Source organism: Acomys russatus, chromosome 23, assembly GCF_903995435.1.
Source record: "Acomys russatus chromosome 23, mAcoRus1.1, whole genome shotgun sequence".
Taxonomy (NCBI): Eukaryota; Metazoa; Chordata; class Mammalia; order Rodentia; family Muridae; genus Acomys; species Acomys russatus.
This window is the reverse complement of record NC_067159.1, coordinates 34,466,292-34,486,263: the sequence shown is the minus strand read 5'-3', so window position 1 is coordinate 34,486,263 and position 19,972 is coordinate 34,466,292.

Genomic DNA, 19,972 nt, shown 5'->3' with positions numbered 1-19,972 from the left:
TTTCTTTTCTTTTTGTTCTCTTTCTTTTTTCCTACTTTCTTCCCTCTTTCTTTTTTCTTTTCTTTTCTTTTCTTTTCTTTTTTTTTTTTTTTGAGTTGGAGTGACTAGGGAAAAAATGGCACTTTAGCAGTGTACTGTGTCATTCCTGAAGATTCTACATATGAGCATTTATACAATGAAACACTGAAATTTTTAGCAATTTTTAAGATATGCACACTGAAACAATAATCTAGCTTCCTCCCTTTAGTAGTTCCATGGGGCTAACTCTACAATAGAAGCTCTCCATGTTAAATTGTCCTTAGAGTCCTTGAATTTTTCAAAATAAGTTTGCCCTGTTGCTAGTATTTTTATCCCTAATTTTATTTTTATTCACTTCTGGCATTATCCTGACCTGTTTATGATGTTTAAATCAATGAGGTTTTTCTAACACCATTTGAAAAATATTTTTTCTAAGGTAGTGTTTATCTTTCATTTTTAAATTTTATTCATGTATATGGGTATATTGCTCACATGTATGTCTGTGCATCGTGTGTGTGCCTAGTAACTATCAGATCCCATGGAACTAGAGTAACAGTTGTGAGCTGCCATGTGGGTACTTGGAATTGAACACATGGTTTCTGGAAGAGCAGCCAGGACTCTTAACCTCTGAGCCATCCCTGGAGCCTGGGGTCATCTTTAGTGCCTGATTCACTGACCTGTGCAGCCACCTTATATGTTTATGTTAGAAGTATAGGAATTAGACTTCAGCTATATTGTTTCTTTGTTAGTTGTTGGTATATTTGGATTTTCCATTTCTTTTTGGATTTCTTTTCAAAGTTACATTTTTCTTGGACATTTCTTCCAATGAGTTCTTCATATCTTTATTTAAACTAGTTATAAATTTTAGGGGCTGGAGAGATGGCTCAGTGGTTAAGAGCGCCGCCTGCTCTTCCAGAGGTCCTGAGTTTGGTTCCCAGCAACCACGTGGTGGCTCATAGCCATCTATAATGGGATCTGGTGCCCTCTTCTGGTGGGCAGGCATACATGTAGGCAGAACACTGTACATATAATAAATAAATCTTTTTTTTAAAAACAAGTTATACATTTTAAAGTTAGGCAGCTAGCTGACTGAAACCCCTTGGTTTTTTGTTTGTTTGTTTGTTTGTTTGTTTGTTTTGTTTTTTTGTTTTGTTTTGTTTTACCCTCTAGGAATTTGTGTTCCATCGAATAGTTACATAGTCTGAATCGTAGTTTATAAATCTGTGGCCTAATGCATTGAATCACCTAAATATCCTAGAGTCAAGATAAATTAGATCTCTCTTTTTGATCTACCTAGCACTTCTATACTAATAGATCAGGTTGAACTAACAGTGTTTATTCTTTGTGAAGACTTGCTGGCAGCCATGAGCAATGTACTTAGAAGCTTTTTTCTTTCAGTGACTTTTTAAATGTATAGACATTTACTGTATGGAATTTTTATACACATCGTTTTATATATCAGAGATCACTTTTTAGTAACATGTTTTAGAAATATACTGATAATATACAGTAGATATCAGGTGTGGTGGTTTGAAAAAGTGACTCCATAGGCTCATATGTTTGAACACCTGGTCCTTGTCTAGTAGAACTCTTTTAGATGGATTGGGAAATGTGGCCTTGTAGAGAAGATGTGTCACTGGGAGTAGGCTTTGAGGATTCAGAAGATGCCTACTGCTGTTTTTCTCTCTTGTATCCTGGATGTCTCAAGATGTGAGGTCTCAACTGTTCCTTCTCTCAGCCATCATGGACTCTAACCATCTGAAGCCATAAGCTAGATAAAATGATTGCTCTTATAAAGCACCTTAGTCATGGTGGTTTATTACAGCAATAGAAAATAACTAATACATGAGGCACGGTGGCACATATCCCTAATCCCAGCACTTGGAAGGAAGAGTCCAATGGAATTCTTAATGTGAGTTTCAGGCTAACCAGAACTACATAATGATACTTTCTCTAAAAAAAAGAAATGATGCAATAAAGTAAAAGTGAAGAATTTGGGTGCACAGAAACTTATACTCAATTCTCTGTGCCTTCCTATCTCCCTGTTGTAATTTAAAATGTGCTGTAAATCTGTGTTACTGGTGAGAAGCACCCATAGATATCCCTAATGATGAGCCAGAGCAATCAAAAGCCTGTTGGTTGTTATTAAATGTGTATTGAGAGTTTATGGTCGAATGGAAGGGAAGGAGCGTCCCTGGCCATTTCTGCCTCATAGTCATCTGGGAGACCTAGCAACTGCTGCTCTGTTACTATGGTTTGTATGACGTGTGTGTGTGTGTGTGTTCAAGAGCTTTCCGCTTCTTTTATTTCTTCATTTATTTATTTTTGGTTTTTTGAGACAGGTTTTCTCTGTGCAGCCTTGGCTCTCTTGGGACTCTCTTTGTAGATGAGGCTAGCCTTCAATTCATAGATATCCACCTACTGCTGCCTCCTAAGTTCTGGGATTGAAGGCCTGTGCCATTACATCTGGCTAGTGAGCCAATATTTAAGAGTGTATATGACAGGGAGATAGCTGGCAAATACTGGCAGCAGTTAAGAATTTGAGGGGGTTCTCATATTTGCTTTATCTTATCCCTTCATCTGAGTAAAGCAGATTCCACCATCCCCATCTGAGGCTTCAGGTATGGTTGTTCTTACCAGGTACAAATGTGCCCTGGTTCTACCCAAGCCGCTTGCTGTAGTTCTCAGAACCCTCAGAGACCTTCATCACACCTCATTTTATTAGGACCAAAGTTGCCCAGAGGAGCACATCTTCCTTAAGGAGTGCAAGTAGAAAGTCCTGAGGTCTGGGCCCATGAACACAATCACACACCCATCAAGCCTGGAAGGCAGTCTCTTTCTGACAGATCATTTAAAGTATCTGTTTAATGATTGGAGTGCATGAGACTGTCTTCCAGTATAACCTAGGGTAAATACTGACTTTCTAGGCCAGAATCACTTGCTGTCCTGCCATCTGGACTTGCCCAGTATGAGGGCCACTTCCCCATCTCATCCATACCACTCAGCCCTTCTGTTCTTGCCAACAACTCCAATTTTCCCTGTTCACTAAGCACTTAAGAGTATTCAGATTACTCATTATTTCACATGGCCCCTCCTCTAAAGAATAAGATTGGAGCTTGTAAGGGTTGTTGCACCCTGGAGTGACAGTCTTCTCTCTGTAGGACTTAAGACGCTGGTCTTCTCTAGTGCCCACTTCTGCCAGGTGAGCTCCTAAGTAAGACCATCCCTCACAGCAAACATCAGCAAAGTCCAATGGTCACAGGGACAAAAAGGCCCCTTCAGTGGAGCCAGTCTTGATAATAGAATGCAAGCCCCTTAACTGGGTGCCTGGCATGTATCTCTAATCTCACCCAGAGACACAGCTGCTACACAATTCCCTCCTTTTATATGCATGCCAGGGACTTGCAATTTGTACCTGCACACTACAAAACTATGGCTTACAGAAGTAAGGAATCATGTGTGTTTGCTCCCCACTCTTTTGTCACTATCCTAAAAGACACACCAAACAAATGGATGTGGGTTTTCCTCCAAAGGAATGTTTTACTGACAAGTTATTGCCTGTTATTCTTTGTAGGAAGATATGTCACCGACTTGCACTCCTCTAGCCTGTCCCTCACATACCTATTGTTTTTAACCCTGGAAAATAAGACACCAAGCACTGCTTTTCCTCAGCTCCCCAGTTCCTTGCTGTTCCTTGTCTTGTGTGGTACAGTATTCTAAGGGTGTCCAAAAAAACCAGAGGTACTAGTAATCAAAAGATACCTTACACTGTATAAAACCAGACAGTAAGATAGACAGACTATACTTCACCCTAAGAGTGCAGAGATGTGTACACAACAGACAAAGCCTTTGCCCTGTTAAAAGTCACTAAGGCACAGAGCAGCCCCTCCCTCCAGACCATGTCTCCCAACAATGCAGTGTTGAGAGGTTGTGGAATGTGGCAGGAGGAGGAAACTTAGAACAAAATTTGTGTAGTTTCTGAGAAAAGATGACAGAAGCGTTGTGCCTAAACCAAAACCACACCCCTACCTGAGCTGCAGGGTTGTTTCTGCCTTTCATTTATTCTTTGTGTAATTGAAAGGCAGACAGAAACTACGGACCAGAGCCCCTCCCACTGTCAGTAAAGCAACACTGCATGGCTCCTCCCATTCAGATACTCTAGATAGGCTTTCTCTTTTCTCACCCTCCTTCGTATAAGAGCCCTGAGGCCAGAGTGGAGGAGCATTCCACTTCATAACTAGTCTGGAAAGCATTAAATGACAGATGCCCAAATTACAGCTTCAAGGCCAAAGCTAACCATCATGCTGCATTCTTACTAATAAAATTTTGTTAGGAAATAACCACGCTGCCTGTTTGTGAGTTGTTATTGTTTTGATTTGTTTTAATGTTGTATATTGTTTTAGGACCTCACATATGGTGGCAAGTGTTCTATCACTGGTCTTCCTCACCATAGCTCCTTTAAAAAAAAATTGAGAAACGGTATTGTCTTAGTTAGGGTTTCTATTGCTATGATGAAACACCATGACAAAATAGCAAATTGGAGAGAAAAGGGCTTCCTTGGCTTATACTTCCATATTGCTGTTCATCAGTGAAGGAAGACAGGATGGAGCTCAAACAGAGGAGGAACCTGGAGGCAGGAGCTGAGGCAGAGGCCATGGAGGAGTGCTGCTTACTGGCTTATTCTTCATGGCTTGTTTGGCCTATCTTCTTAGAGAACCCAGGACCATTAGCCCAGGGATGGCACCACACACAATAGGCTCGGCCCTTTGCCTATTGATCACTAATTGAGAAAATGCCTTACAGCTGGATTTCTTGGAGGCTTTTCCTCAACTAAGGCTCCTTCCTCTCTGATGACTCTAACTTGGGTCAGGTTGACATGAAAGCAGCCAGTACAAGTATCAATATATTTCCCAGGCAGGCTTTGAACTCTCCATCTTACTCAGGTTAGAAATATGTGCTACTGTGCTTAGTTTTTTCCCCTGTGCTGTCTATGGATGCTTTTATAGTACATACTTGACATGAACCTAGTCACCTGATAAGAGGGAATCTCAGCTGAAGAATTATCTAGATCAGATTGCTCTGTGATCCTGTCTGTGAGACATGTTCTTAACTGTTAAGTGGTGTAGGAGGGTTCAGCTTACCGTGGATCTAGGCTGTGTAAGAAAGGTAGTAAGCAAGCCAACAAGCAGTGTTCCTCTGTGGTGTCTGCTTCAGTGCCCGCCTCCAGGTTCTGCCTCGGCTTCCCTAAATGATGGACAGTAACCTGTAAGCCAAATAAACCCTTCCTTGTGCATGTTGCCTTTGTTCAGTGTTATCACTGCAACAAACACAAATTAGAACAAAGCCCAAACCATTTATTAATTTCTAAATACAAATATTATCCTATAACAGTCTTGAAATGAGAACCCTTCAGTTCTTGGAGAAGGATAGGGAGAGATCAAAGTACTGTTTTCTGAAATGAGAGTGCTATGTGGGATGTGATGGCACCTGCCTATAAGCCCAGCTACTGAAGCTGAGCCAAGAGATCAGTTGACCTCAGCAATTCCCGGCCAACCTAGGAAACATGGTAAGACTGTTTTTCAAACTTAGGAGGATTAGGAGAAGAAAAATGAAGAGAAAGAGGACAAAGAGGGGAAGGAGGAGGAAAAACCTCTCCATGTTTGTAGCACACTTAGAATCAAGTCTGGCCATCTAACAAAATAAATGTAAATTACCTCACAACGGCTGGAGGCTAGTATTTCCAGTGATCTTGCCAAATGAGGACAGATAGTCTGATAGAAATGGAAATGGGTCAAAGACCAGGCCAGCCTGAGGTACAAAATGTCTCAAAAAACAAAAACTACCCAGGCTTAGAGCTGTTGGTAATTTTATTATGCTCTAGGAATTGTGAAGGAAAAGCAGTTGGTGGTGTAATGGAGAAGCACACTTTGTACAGTCACACAGTCTTTTCTTAATCTTCAAGTCATTCATACATTATATATGATGGGCACTAAAATGGTGAAGAATAAAGTTCATCCTGGTCTCTTGAAAATAACTGCAAATACACTAATGGCTAGTATTCACCTTGAATCAGAATTTAATGCCAGTCTCCTATGCTATACTTTTGCCAACATTTATCATGAGACAACTAGCTGGAAACAGGACATTTTTAGGTCTTCTGCTATAAAAACCTGTTAGTTTATTACTCTTTGAAAACTGGCAACCAGTCTATTTCCTTGTGATTCTAAGATTCCAGTGTGAGGTCTCCAGTGTTTTTCTTGGAAAGACATACTACTTTCTTGGATGTACACAATATTAATATGACATCTGATCTGTCATTCTGGATCAAATTGCCTTTGGTCTTTCCATTTTACTACTCTTGTATTATGTGAGCTCCTGGCAATGGCATTTGTGCTTTGTGACATGGGAACTAGACCTTCCAAGTAACCTTGTGAAAGTCCCATGAACGTAAGCTAGCTGGGTACCAGTTACATCTGTTAGGCGATGGCATGTGGGCCACTGTCCTCTTCATCTTGCAGCATCCAAAGGTGATGTGTTCATCCACATTACCAGCAGCCTTAACAGTGATGGTCACACCTTTGTCATGCTGAATTTGTAAAGTGTATCTTGTCATTTCAATTACTAAATCACTAAGAAGTACATTCTTCCTGTGAGTGTTGACTAGTCCATGCTAGCAACAGAAATGCTATAACTCTCGGGCCAACTCTTCATCACAGGAAGAAGTGTGCTCTTAGCTTGGGTCCCTACTGATCCATTTACATTACTCATCAAAGCCTAACTCTATATTATACTAAAAAAAGGGGGGGGGGAGCAACTTACTGCTAATCTACAATATCTTTAAAAATATTTGACTTAACTTTTTCCTATAATTTTGTATGAACAATATAATAGCAGGAAAAACCACATGAATGAATACATTCTTGCAACTGGGATTTAGTAAAAATGTAGCAAATATAAATTGTTCTGCAAGCAAAACAGTCATTGGAATTTTCATTGTTGGGACCAAATGCCAAATAAACAACCTAAGGGGAAGGATTTATCTTGGCTCACAGTTTCAGAAGCATTGCTCTGTCAATGGGAGAAGCCTGGTAGAGCAGGAAGTTCATATCATAGCAGCCATGAAACAGAGCCCAGCACTAACTGGAGGGCACCAACGACATGCTCCCAGTGGCCTGCTTCCTCCAACCAGCCTCCGTGTTCTATCGTTCCACTACCTCCATAGGTAGTCTATTCAAATTTTAAGCCATTCACTAGGTCAGAGCTCTTATGATTTTAATCACCTCCAGAAATGCTCTCATAGACACTCTTAGGGGCATGCTTTCCTAATCTCCTAGGGGTCTTTCAATCCAAAGGACTTGATAAGACCAATTATTACAGCAGTCACAGATCTGTGACACACTACAGCTTCCACGACAAAATATTTTCCATGCTTTGTTTTGTTTTGTTCATTTGGTTTTGTTTGTGTGTTTTTTTATATTGAGAGGGATGCTGCTAGAGTGAAGGTCAGATACAAGGGGAGAGAGAGATGAGTGAAACTGGGGTGCAAGATGTGAAACTAAGAAAAAAATCAATACAAAAATTAATACAAAACAAAAACCTAAAGAAACCAACAGTCAATGATCTACAAAGTAAGTGAACTATGCCTAAAAATGGAGTGTTGCTTTAAGTTTTCATGATACATTGTCTTTTCCAAGTCTACTGGTTTAGAGGATCTGGACTTTGCTAAAATTGTCCATAAACCCACTATCCACTGTCCCCCAAGAAGCTGAGGAAACATCAACAGGAAATCAGAAGGCAGAAAGCAGGAGTGTGCTTACTGCTCCCTTCTTCCTGCTCCCTGCTTCAGTCAAAGTGACTTTGATGCTCTGTATGACTTAACCATGGCTCTTTGTGGGGTCCCAAGGTCCCAGTCTCCAGAAGCTACTGTTCCCTTCCTCTACTCTTTAAGTTCAAGGCTGCTTACTCACTTCCTGCTTTTGTTGGTCTCTTAACATCTTGCCATCCTTCTTCCTTCTTCCATGTGAAAATGAAGCAAGAGACAATATCCTGGGAACACGGAGCACCTCACAATAGGCTGTCACTTGATCTTGGACTTCTTTCCCTCCAAAACAGTGAGAAAATAAATCTCTTTGTAAAGCATCCAAGCTCTGCTTGCCTATAGCAATGGTATTCAGGTAAGGCAAGTCACATGACTGGAGCCTTGATTTGAATAGATAGTGTTTTTTAAAGCTATCTCTTTCTTTTTAACTGAATGTATTGGAATATGGGTGTTGATAGGGAAAATTGTGATAAAGATTCTAATTTGCAAAGTAAGGAATTAAGGGTTCACTATTCATAGCTCCTTGGTTAACATTTGTCTGTAGTGTCTCCTGTAGTTACACCTCCTGAACTAGGTCGAGTTGTTTTCCCTACTCAATTCGTAATTTGGGAGGCTTAAAAAGAAATATTCTTCACTTGTTTTATGTCGTTAATATTACTTAAAGGGAAATAAAGTTGAATAGCTCAGCAAGCATGAGACATAGGTCACCAAGTAAAATATTTCATCTTGATTCAAAGTATTATACCTGGTGTGGTGGTGTAAATAGCAATGGCCCCCATCAGCTCATGCATCTGAATGCTTGGTCATTACTTGAAAAGGTTAGTAGGTGTGGCCTTGTTGGGAGAAGTATGTCACTGGAGATGGGCTCTGAGGTCAAAAGACCAAGCCACACCTAGTTCTCTCCCTTGCTGCTGCCTGCAGATCTGGATGTAGAACATTACACTATTTCTCCATCACCTTGCCTGTCTGGGCGCCACCATGCTTCCTGCCATGATGACAATGGACTAAATCTCTAAAACTGCAAGACAATCCCAGTTAAATGCTCTCTTTTATCACAGTTGACATTGTTGTGGTATCTCTTCACAGCAACAGAACACTGACACAACACATAGGAATAGGCAAAATTATAAAACTCACTAATGAATAAGTAGAATTAAATTTCACTTAAGTCAGTCAACAATGTATTGATTTATATAAAATCTAAAATAAAATATCACTCTCATTTCATTTCAAATATAATTTTGTTTTTGGCTTATGCCAATGTCATCTATAGTTAACCAATCAAGAGCCAGTGTTAACTTGTTAAACCACACGTAACAGCAACATCTATATGTACATGTATCGCATGCTTTCTTCCTGTTAACATTTATGTTTCTATCATATGTGTGTGTGCAGACACATTGCACATTTTAGAAAAACTATTTAAAAGTTATAGTAAAAAGTAGAAATATTTCTCAGATTATAAAGCTGTTACAGCCCACGAAAATGAAAATGGGCCCTTTGGAAATACCTTTTGTGTGCATTTGTCCTGACACTTTGCCTCTCAGAACTGCAATTTTCAGAGCTGTATTTCAAAACACATATTGCTGGGTTCATCTGCCTTTTCTGTAAATCATGGGGCAGGATCAGACTATGTCTGGTTCTTCCATCATTGTGTACCCAACACTTAACCCAAGGTTCTCAATAATTGCTAGCTGAATGGGTGAATCAGAACTGGAGAAACAGAAGTCTCCCAGATGGTTCTGGTGACAGGCTAATTCCAGAAACCTAGGCTGGTCTTCACACTTCAAATCAGGGAGAGATGTTAGCTATCGTCTCATTCTCTGTACTTGTCTAGCAACCAAAAGACGTGAAGTCTGGGAAATTAAATAACTTGTCACATATTATCATATTTTTGAAAAGCAACACATTTTGGGATTAATGATGACAATGAGAAAATGAGACTAAAAGAGAGATTTTAACCAAAAAAAGGCAAACTATTTTACTATTTGGCCTTAGCGGCTGGGAAAGACTAACCCCACACAGGCAAAGGACAATCAGAGCTGGCTTCACAGTAGTATCTGCTCACTTCAGGTTCTGGCATAGGACCCTGTCAGAGGGGACTAAAGGGACTTCCCTCCTCTGTGCTCTGTCTCTTCTAGTGCTGTCTATCCGGTTGTGTCTAAGAGAAAAAGAAGTGGTGCTTTTCCCCCCCCCCGGAGACAGGGTTTCTCTGTGTAGCCTTGGCTGTCCTGAACTCACTTTGTAGATCAGACTGGCCCCAAATTCACAGCGATTTGCCTCCCTCTGCCTCACCGAGTGCTGGAATTAATGCCCTGTGTCATCATGTCAGGCAAAAGAGGGCTTTCTTGTCCTGAGTCTCTGCACTGCCCTCCTCTTCCATATGCCCTCTTCTCAGTGTAGCACAGGCCAGGCAAAAAACTATTTTTCCTTCAAAGAAATCTGTCAACAATTTAAAATTCACTTGCTAAACATGATATTTTGTACAAATGCACCAAAAATGCTTAATACTCAACCCGCTTACTTCTGCCTGCATATTAACATGATTAGAAAAATATTTGTGGCTAGATATTCATCAGAAAGCAAACATTTATTCACCTAGCTGTTATTTCTAGAATCATTTTCCTATGCTTAAATGGAATTTGTTTCAATTCACAATAATTCTTATCTCTTTCAAAGGAACTCAGCAGCAATGACAAAGCAGGCCTGACCGAGATGGCTCAGTGGTTAGGAGCAGTAGCCCCTCTTCCAGGGGACTGAGGTTCAGTTTCCAGCACCTGCATGGCATCTTACAACTGTCTACAACTCCAGTTCTGAAGGATATAATGCCCACATCTGGCCTCTGAGGGCACCATGAGTGCATGCGGTTCACAGGCATATATTCAGGCAAAGCACACATACACATAAAATAAATAGTAAATGTAAAACAACAAAACAAATAATTTAAAATTTTTACGAATTGAGTTTCTGCCATATTAATGAGGAAGCATCCAGAGACATAACATTCAAATATATATATATATATATATTTTCAAATAGCTTCCCAAACACATAGCCCACAGATTTCATATATGTAAATATGAAATATAAATATCCACATGTTCTATCATTTAGACTATTGTGCAGTTAGTTCTATTTTAGGGACAAGGTTGTTCACTATAAGCTGAGTTAGCTGCCAACTCACAATGCTTCTGCCTCAGCCTCCCAAGTAGCTGAATTACAAGCAGCTGCTACTTTTGAGTTTTACTATTGCATTTTTTTTTCTGGGAATTTTTATCTCCTAAACATTGCAAATGTAAGATTCATTTTGCTAGGTAAGGTTGTAGTTGGGGATATTTAGCATCCATTGTGATCACTTTACGTCCCTGAGTTTCTTTCTGAAATAGCAATGAGAGGGAAGAGTTGGCTCTACCAACTAAGACTATGAGTCAGGAGCTATTTCTACCAGGTAAAGTCATGGGCTGGAATGAGGAAATGGCCTGAGGAGACTTAGTACATGAGCCAGGAAGGCCCTGTCTATCTTTGTACTAGGAGCCATCCTGCTAACATCAATAAACAACTATAGACCCACAGGAATGGTTATAAACCTCACTCAGAGCATGCCTGTCTAGCACCCTAGTGAGGAGTTGTCCTAGGGGATCCATTGTTTCTTTCTCATTTCTCCTCAGCTCTCCTATCTTGAGCATCTTGATTCCATGGGTTTTAGGAAGTGAACAAAAGTTGGCACCTGTCAAAACAGTATGGCAAAATGGCAACCTCAAAGAGCAGATGTCCTGGTCCTGATTGGCAGTGACAACAGGGAGAAGAAGCACTGGGATTAACAGCATTATCTGAAGGACAGTCTTAACACTGCCTCCACTGAGAGTGTTCCCAAGTAGGAGTGCTAGGATGAAGACCACACTTACTTACTCGCTTACTTTCAGTTCTACCTCAACACATATCCCATCACTGTGTTTCTCAGAGTTCTAGGCTCTTTTTATCACTGTGACTCTGTTCAGGTCTTCACTCTTCCAGTTCCTTTGCACATACCATCATAGATGTCTTCATGAAAGGTACTTTGTCCCTATGCCCTCCCTAAGGTTTACTGAAACAAATATTTGAACAAATGGAAAGTTTCCAAAACCAATTATCAGAGTTTGGCAAGAAGGTTCAGTAGGTAACAGTACCTGATATGTGGGCCTACTTGTAAATGTTTTTATTTCCTTAGATGAAGGAATAAAATGAGAACTGTACCCAAGCTTTACATATCTATTTCTATCTATCCCTAGCTTCTAGCCTTTGTACAATCTAATCTGCAAACCTGGACCTTGAAGGCTTCATCTTCCAGCTTCTGTCTCATAACCTAGGGTTAGAATGTTTTCAGCCTCCAGGACTTACTACTAAGTAAGCTCATCCTTTCTAGTTCTTTCTGAACTCTGGCTGGCTGGTTCAACTCAGCTGTTCTGCATCAAACTCCTCTCCAAGATGACTGATTCAATCCAGCTTCTGACTGGAAAAATTACCTCTGAACTCCACAAACTGAACAACACTCAGACTGTACAAACTGAATGGAACTAAATGGAACTGTACAAACTCAACTGTGCCCGGCTACACTCAACTGAAAGGCACTAAACTCAACTCTCCTGTCTCTTTCTACACTGCTCTTGTGAGAGTTGGGTGTATCCTATCTCTGACTCATTCTGTCAAATCTTTCTCTGATTCATCACTTTGTCTGTCCCTCAATTAGACATGATTGGGACTAAAGGTATGTACTAAGGGTGTGTCTGTATTCCAGTCAGAGGGATTAAAGGCATGTCTGTATTCCATCTGGATCACACAGACCTAGAAGGTTTTTAGATGTGATCCCTTGCCAGAGCAGTCACATTACTAGATTAAAATTCCTCTACACCTAGTGACCTGAGTTCAACCCCTAGGACCCATGTAAAGGTTGGAAGAGAGAACCAACTACACAAAGTTCTCCTCTGACCTTTACACACATGCTATGTATGGCCTGTGGGCTGGTAAGCATACATCTCATCTATACACATACTCAATAGTTACAGGAATATTTTTAATCGATCTAGCTAAGTCTAGGACTTCAACTCACTTGATAAAGAGTGCTTGCCTAGCATTCATGAGGCACTAAGTTAAATTTCCAATACTGTATACATTTGGTATGGTGGCACATGCTTGTAGAGGTAGGAGAATTTAAAGTTCAGAGTCACCCTTGACTCAATGTAGCAAGCAAGCAAGCCTGACATCAACCTGGGCTGTGTGAAACACTAGCTAGCTAACTTTAAAAAACATTATCATCTGAGGATAAAGAAATTTCTGATTTTCCAATGATTTCCTTCTTCTATTTTGTCCTATTTATTCACGTATTTATTCACAATAAGCATATTGAAAATATTTAATGAATCAAATAGCCTCTTTACTTTAAATCACAAATGTAACATTCAAATATTTGTTAGCATTAGAAATATTCCTTTTTTCTCTTTGGAGGGAGGGGTTCAAGATGGGGTTTCTCTGCATAGCCTTGGCTGTCTTGGACTCACTTTGCAGACCAGGCTGACAACGAACTCACAGAAATCCACCTGCCTCTGCCTCCCCAAGTGCTAGGATTATAGGCACGCACCACCAAACCCTGCTAGAAATATTTCTTGTTGACACTTCTAATGCACCTTTTACATCCATATTTCTCTCATCTATAGGACTAGGCTTGGCCTCTTAGTGAAAGGGTGAAAGGTCTGCATCTCTATGGGGATTCCCTAATAAATAAAGTAAGGAAAGTCCTGGAGCAAGGCTCAGAGAAAGACCAAGGATAACTCCCACCTCTGGCTCAGAGGCCCTGTACTGCTTTGGGCAAGACTCCCCTGTCTTGATAAAACTTAGTCATCACACGTCTTGGTTTTCACTAGTTCAGAGCTGATCTGAGGCAAAGATGCTCTTGGGATAATCTTAGCATGCACAATCTTTTCTTATGCATATGCATGCATGTATGGTGTGTGTGTGCTTGTGTGTATGTGTACTCGTATGTATGTGAGCATAGATGTGTAGGGGTACGTGATGAAATGTGGAGGCCAGTTAGTATTGGAAGCCTTACTCCATCACTCTCTACCATATTGACTGAGGGTGAACTCAGTTGAACTCAGAGCTCATAACCAGCTTGATCCAGTGGGAATCCCCTTGTGCCAGACATAAGCACATTTAAGCACTGAGCAATCTCCACAGCCCTAGCTCTCACCTTTTACCTAGTCAGTTGACTATGACTTTCAAGTTCTCTTTCTCTGGTACGAATGCCTGCAGAACCCCAAAGCATAAAACAATGTTCCTTTTAGCAGACTTTCACAGCGCTGTCAGCCGGAGAATATGCAGAAGCCTTTGCGACAGTTTTATGCAATCACACTACAATGCCCGTGAGTCCATGTTAGCGGAGTTTACTGCATAGGGCTTTCTAGCCAGCTTATTATTAGCTATTATCTCCTCTTTTACAGTGGAAAGTGGATTGTCATAATATTACACAGAATGTATTTGTGGTGATAGAATAAAAACGTTTCTATCACTCCACCCTGCTAGTATATGTACACATCTCAGAATGAAGTATTTCCATTGAGTTGTGTTACAACTAATCCAAACACACATTTTTCATATGAATCTACAGTCTGTGAAAACACTACACCACAGGGTGCAGTGACAGAGAACCCTGCACAGGTCTTTGGAATGAGTCAAGCCAAAGTTATAAACTGCTTCTTCTTGGCTAGCGACGTGAATAACTGAACCTTGCTGGGTTCCAGGTCCCTTCTCTGAATCCCAGAGGCGATGCTGAACTTCCTGCAGTGCTGTTTTTCCTGCAAATGGACTGCAGGTTCTACTCAGGTCCCCAATCCCCTTTTCCTCTCTACAAGGAGACAAGAGGTCAGGGGAGTGTATGCCTGACATTACTGTTCAGTCAAATCCCCTTTCATTCCTCCCTGGAAGAATATGTCTTTCATAAGAAATCATAGCTGAATATAGAATGAGACATCTTCAACGGAGAGCGCAGCATAGGAAACAATGGTCCCTGTTGTTGGCAGCCGCTAAGTGATCCATGAGTGTTTGACGCAAAGGATGCAAAGGTAAGTCATTTCCACGGTGACTGATGCAGGGACATTGAAACTAGACTTCAGACAGATCAGTCCCATACGCTTCAAACTCAGAATACAAAGTAACATATAAGATTAATTTCAAACTGTATCAGAGACTCTGGTTTTAAAACTTTCAGAAAATGTTTCCAACTGTATGCTCACATAAACTAGTTCTCCACTATAATATGATAAGCAACACTTATTTAAAATTTGATGCAATCATTTTAATATTTAACAGAATTCACAGTATATGATTTATTGGGAAAGGTAAAATGATTCAACTTTCATTTTAAAAAGTTATATTATTCAAGTATTATTTACTCGGGCTAGAAAATGTTATTTCAATGAAGCTCTTTCTTTCAGAGATGAAGTCCGCTCCTGACGAGATGGTCCTGGGATGTGCTAGTCAAGCCAGCTGCCTACATTCCTTGACTCAGCTGAGGCCTCCAAAATGAGACAGGACAGGCCTGAGCTCTGAGCTTTCACTCTGTTCAGGACAACAGTGGCAGCAGGAGTGCTTTTGTTGCCCTTGATCTTGATACAAAGCCCATCTGACCTTGAATCAGCTCCCACCTCCCACATGCTGAAATTACAGGCCCACAGTTGTGCACCACCACACATGACTGGCTTGATTTTCATTGATTTGGTTGTTGGTTTTGGTTTGCTTTTTGTCTTACCACATTGCCCAAGGTGGTCTTGAGTGTCCAATCTCAAGTAGTCCTTCCTCTTCAACCTCCCAAGTATCTGAAACTAAAGGCCTATGCCACTGCCCAGTTTCTAGAAACTTCCTGAGCTAGGCTCTTTCTAGTTTTTTTAAATTTAAATAATTTATTCAGATTACATCTCAATTGTTATCCTCTCTCTTGTATCTTTCCATTCCCCCCTCCCTCTCTCTTTCACCTATTCCCCTTCCCTAGGTCTGTAACAGACGGGGACATATGATTACAGCCTATTAGGTCTCATCCTGGTAGCCTGCTTACCCTTCCTCTGAGTACCACCAGGCAAGAAGACCATCAACGCTGGTGGATCTGGACCGAAGGGTGTCTGCTCAAACTACTGTACCAATCAAGGACAATGCATGCAGTAAACTACAACCCCTATCCAGACCTAGCCAATGGACAGCACATTGTCCATACTTGTGTGGAGAGCAGAGGCTGACTGTGACAGGAACTCGGGTCCCTCCTATTTGACTACTTCCCCTTGTTGGGGAGGCCTGGTGGCACTCAGAGGCCCTTTCTAGTTTACACAAGACTCATGGGGAAAATGTAAAATGGTCTCTGCACCGAGAGCTCTGAGGTTTTTCACAGCATCTCCATTAGGCTATGTCACGGGAAAGGGGCGCTTTGCCTTAAAATCATGGAGGGCTGACAACATGGCTGAGTGGGGAAAGGACCTACCCAAAGGCCTGGTGACATGAGTTTGAGCTCTGGGACCTGTAAGGTAGAAAAAGAGAACAAATTCCTGCAAATTGCCCTCTGACCTCCACAGACGCAGGGCCCTGTCAGCAATGCCACTTACTTAAATTATGTTAATTAATCAAAATAAGAATAAATAAAACTACAGTTTGACAATTGTTCCTAATATAAGTACTAACCTATTATTCTCCACAAAATGTGTCATATCCTGTCATTTTAAAATACAAAATTAAAATCTTTGTTTAGCATTCAAATGTAATGTTGAAATTTTTGTTTCAACATTAGAAGTTAACATAATTAGTGGAAAGAAATGTATGAACTTAAATCTCAGTGGGGCTGGAGATGGCTTAGCAGTTAAGAGCACTTGCTACTCTTGCAGAGGACCTGGGTTCAGTTCTCAGTATCCACATAGTGGCTCACAACTGCTCGGAATTCCAGGGGATCTTATGCCCCCTTCTTGCCTCCTTGGGCACCAGACACTCATGTGGTGCACAGACACATCAACATTCAGGCATACAGGCATTTACATAAAATAAATATTTTAATAACTCACTTAGTTGTGACTTGTTTACAGATACAACAAATATCCCTCTTAATCTGTCTCATTTCCGCCAATGTCCCCGAATGTGCACTTGTCTGTTGTAGTAATGTAAAATTTTCTGATACGTCTCAGACACGGAAACGTTGTGTCCAGGTCACAACAATGTTGAGGTTTCTTTCAGTTCTCTTCCCCCTCCAAAAAAACAGACTCTGTGGTTATATCAAATAAATCCAAAGCCAGGCAAGGTTGAGTATTTTTCTCTTGAGGGCTGCAGCCTCCTTTTGGGTGGTAATGTGACTAGACATGCATCCAAGGCCCAGGAGGATGAGAGTGATTGGTGGCCATGCCTAGAAGGGCCACGAGAACAGGCAGTTTGCAGACTAGATGTCGATCAAGTAGAGGAATTAGAAAAACACTGGCGAAAGAGTGTGTAGCCCCAGAGGGAAAAGATGCCAGTTCCTGGAGACTCTTCTGTTTCCTCATGAGTCTTTTTTTTCCCCTAGGGCTTCCAGCTGTGTGGTTAAGTTGCTTATGTGTGATGTTTCCAATTTCTTTTTAAAGGCACTTAGTGCTATGAATTTTCCTCTTAGCACTGCTTTCAATGTATCCCACAAATTTGGGTATGTTGTTCCTTCATTTTCATTGAATTTCAGGAAGTCCTTAATTTCTTTCTTTATTTCTTCTCTGACTCAGGTGTCATTTAGCAGAGAGTTGTTTAGTTTCCACGTACGTGTAGGCTTTTTGTTATTTCTGTTGTTGTACTATCTTCCTCCTCCTGTGTCCCGAAGCAAGCAGCTAAATAAGAACGTTACCTTTAAGTAGCCAGCATGAACTTGCTTCGATCATACACACCTACAAATGAAGCCGCGGTGTGTTAAGGCTACGTGTAACGGCAGCCATTGCACGGGAATATTTGATGATGACATCTGCCTTGAAATACTTCCATCCAAGATTTGTGTTCACTCTTCTGAGACAGCCGACATTTAAGCTCCACGTTAATTACACTATCAACTTAGATATATACTGCCTCCGAGAAAATCAGGCCATCGTATTCTGTAATTCAATTCCTTGGTTGAAAATGAGTTGTAAAATTTATGGCTCGCTTTCTACTTTCCCCTATTCTCCAGTGTGAAGATGCTCCACTTTCCTTGATGAAGAATGACAGGCGTGGCAAGGCTCTGCCTTCTCTTTGGCATCGATTAGCATTTACTGTCTTTTTAGTTTTTTTCTCCCCTGCTGGTCTTCTGACAAACTCTGCTTGGCAAGCTCTGATGGCTTTAGCATTTCTGCTGTCAAGTCTCAGCTAGTTTGGGGCTCAACTAGAAACTATTTCTGAGACATCACTAGTCCGTTTATCTTTCCACCCACGGGGCAAGGTAAAATAAAATGAATTGAGAGGGATACTGTACTTTCTTTTCCTGCTGCTATGATAAGACACCTTGACAAGAACAACACGAGGAGAAGGGGTTGAATCTGGCTCAGATATCGAAGGTGTAGGCGATCATGTTGGCAAAGTCAAGTTGGTAGGCGCTCAAAGCAACTAGTCTATGACACCCACAATTAGGAAGCAAAGACCATGAATTCATGCTTCCACTCAGCTCCCTTTCTCCTTTTATACAGTTCACAATCAAGGTGTATGTGGTGTGGTGTGTGGATCTGACCTCCCACCTGACTTAGTGTAATCCAGAACCACCCCCATCCCCACCCCCACCCCATGGGCATGCCAGGAGCCAGGTGACATCATTCTGCTATGTTCACAATCCCCACAGCGGTACCAGATGATATAAAAGAGTTTGTTTTGAAGGAAGGAGAGCCACAGAAGACTTGAGTTCTTGCACAGCCGCTTGCAGAGGGTTGTTCAAGACACCGGCCCAGCCTCTGACCTTTGCATTCGTGGAAAGAATTTTCACTGTGGGTCTGGGACAGTGTGTTGCAGAGGTAGGTAGCATCACCATTCCTAGTTCTGTGATACTAAACACGTCTTATAAACATGGAACAATCTTCCCTGTTTTATAAGTAAAAAAGATGAATCAAAACTTTTTAAAAATTTGTGAGCAAAAGCTATCTGTGACACAAAAAGAGGCTTAAGAGAGGGAGACTAAATACAACTCTATTTGAGATCTCTGGGGAGCATTTTATAATTGGTTATCTGATGTCCCTGGCCATTTCGATTCTTCCAGCTAAATTCAAATAGAATCCAAAGAATATCAAATAAAGCCCTCCATTATCCTTTGCAAAGTTATTTGAAAATAGATGAGAAATACTCAGAATTTAAATAACTGTGCCTGAAGTTTTTCTTTCCTTATGTGTTATGTTAGCTAAAAGAGTAATACTTTTGTTTGTAAGGAGAAAACTAACAAACATTTTGAATTGTTAAGTGTTAGTGGATTTATTATATTTTAATGCTTATATATTTAAATTACTATTTTTTATAGGTAAGCAGCTTATGTTTTTGTTTTGAAACAGGGTCATTATGTTGCCCAAGTTCTATTGAATTCGTCAACTCACGCGATTCTCTTATCCTCAGCTTCCTCAGTCGTGGGAATTACAGGTGTGTAACACAGCATCAAGCTACAGTAGATTTATTTTTACTTTATTTTAAAGATTCCTCGTAATGAGTGTGTGTGTGTGTGCGCGCGCGCGCGTGCGTACGTGCGTGCATGCATGTTGTGAGTCACCAGACATGGGTGCTGGGAATAGAACTCAGTTCTCTGAAAGAGCAGTGAGCCCTCTTGGCTGCTGAGCCCTCTCTCCACTTTCTCCACCCCTACAGTAGATCTGAATTTAACTCATTTTATCCAGTTACACAATTGTGTCATTTTTTTTTCAAATAATAGAAAATGGCCTCATGCCTTCAAAACATATTTTTTGTCTAATTGTATCAAATGTTTCCAAGATTAAAACAAAGATTTTTTAAAAACCCTTCTTTTTTCTTAACATTAATAAGAATTTCCCAATACTTCACCATCATATATAATATTCTTGTTCTTTGTTTGAGATTCGATTCTATCATGTTGCAATCCATATCTATTCTGCAAATAATAAAAAAAAACTATTTTTAAAAATGAGGTCTCCA